The sequence below is a fragment of the Meleagris gallopavo genome, chromosome 15, assembly GCF_000146605.3.
Source record: "Meleagris gallopavo isolate NT-WF06-2002-E0010 breed Aviagen turkey brand Nicholas breeding stock chromosome 15, Turkey_5.1, whole genome shotgun sequence".
NCBI classification, from domain to species: Eukaryota; Metazoa; Chordata; class Aves; order Galliformes; family Phasianidae; genus Meleagris; species Meleagris gallopavo.
Genome location: NC_015025.2, coordinates 158,336 through 160,327, shown reverse-complemented (window position 1 = coordinate 160,327; position 1,992 = coordinate 158,336). Strand labels below are relative to the sequence as shown.

At 40.3% G+C, this 1,992-nt stretch overlaps 1 pseudogene; it reads left to right on the top strand.

The window, feature by feature from the left end:
- The first annotated feature begins 5 nt into the window (after positions 1-5).
- Positions 6-1,992, top strand: part of LOC104913215 — a 12,639-nt pseudogene continuing 10,652 nt past the window's right edge.

The following is a 1,992-nucleotide window of genomic DNA, read 5'->3' as shown; positions in this document are numbered from 1 at the left end:
ACCTGATGGTGTTCAGCCCCAACTGCCCGCCGCCGCCCGGCCCTGCGCCGGATAGCGGTTCTTTGGGGAAGGACCCCTCTCTGTCTCCGTATTCTTCCGCCACGGTAAGTTGTCTTGCGTCTTTTTGCTGCTCAGTTCCTTTTTTCGGTTCCTGTGTTTGTTGTTTTTTTTTGTTTGTTTGTTTTTTGGGTTTTTTTGTTCGTTTGTTTTCATTACTCGTTGAAGTGTTTTATTCTGTAGGACATCTACAATTTGTTTCGCTGTAATCATGCGCGGTCATCATTTTTACTTTTTGTGTTTGAGTATTTTGCGTATGAATATGGTGTTCATATGTGCCATTGCTCATTATTGTTTTTGCTGAATGTGGACTTCATTATGCTGTGGATTTCTCTCACGGTTGAAAGCTGAACTACTGGAACTGACAAATAAGGAGTGTGATTTGAGAGAAAAGTTCGTGGATATAACATATATTGTTCTTTCTCTGGATGTTCACTGAATAGTAGGGAAGAACGGGGCAATGATCAAGATTGTTAAAGATAGTGGTGGGAACTTTTGGAGGGCGTGTGTTTCCTGCTGTGCTTTGAGTTCCACGCCAGGCCGGACTCCCATATCCTTGTAGCTTTCTGTCCCATCCACCTCAGAAACAGGCTAAAGTGAAGTCAAAAAGTGTTCTATTGCTGTATTTTAGGAGGGCAGAAGAAGGAAGCGTTGCTTTACTCATTGTTGAATGGTCTGATGATTTTGTTATGTAAACCACTCGTTTTTTCTCTTTTGTACCTGAAAAAGCTGGAAATACAGATTTATCTGGAGAGTAGGTCTTCATACTGGTTTCTGCATTGATTTCCTTATCTGGAGAGTGATTGCTTATTTACTGGGTTGTTTGATTGTTGCAAAATTAGCTCGTTTGGGCTACGCACTGATGGCATTGGTAGACTTTTTTTCGTTCAGGCCAGCTGCAAAACATTCTTTGGGATAAAGTATTAGGATCATGTTTAAAGTTTTGTGGTTGATGCTAGAAACTGGATATGTCTTTTGTGGAGAAACGCAAAGATCTCTTTACACTGCTTTAATTCTCGTTTTAGTGTAAATACAGTGTATGTTGGGCTGCCGAGGTAGTAAGAACAAATAGTGTTCTTTTCTTTATGCATTCAATTCACTGAAGGTGTGTGTATGGCTAATTATCATTGTATCATTTCTAGAGCTTATTTTCTGATGGCTTCTAGAAGTGATTTACACTAAAGTTATGGTCTGGAAAAAAAGTAATCTCCGATTGCTGGTGATATGACAAGAATGCTGCTTTTGGGGGTATCGAAATCTAGTGAAGAGAGCTGAAAACGTAGTGGCTGGCGTTTTTTTGTTTGCTTTTAATAAAATAAGATTGAGATTTCCCTGTGAACTATTAAAAAAAAAATATCTGAGCATGTTCCATAAATTTCTGTTTCCTTCCTGCATCTCTTTTAGATCTCTTAGTAAAAGTTTTTTGTTCTCTGTTTATGCAAATAAGCTGGGTATTGTGTTTGTATGTCTTTAATCTCAACCCACAGCTGATATGTATCAATAGAGCGAGTGATCACGTCTTGATTATGCACCTCTTGATTATGCACGAACTGCCTTCATTTGTCTGTGATCAAGGCTTCTTCCAGAGCTGTAGATCTGCCATTTTTCTTCTCTTAATTCACAAGAATTAATGCGATACGAAGCTGGAAAAGCAAACCGCCATCTCCTAGAGGAGAATCCTCTGGTTTAAGTTTATCAAATTGAATCAATGGTGTAGAAGGAAATGTATAACCACATCAAGTAGCTCATTTCTCTGTGCTATACGATGAAGGGAGATGAGCCTTTTCTTGCCAAATCGTTTGGGACAGGGTGGGCTTTGCCTTCCTTGCGATTTCACAGAATCGTAGATTCACAGGGCAGGGGTTGGAAGGGATCTCCAGAGATCACTGAGTCCAACCCCCCTGCCAAAGCAGGTTCCCTACACCAGGTCACACA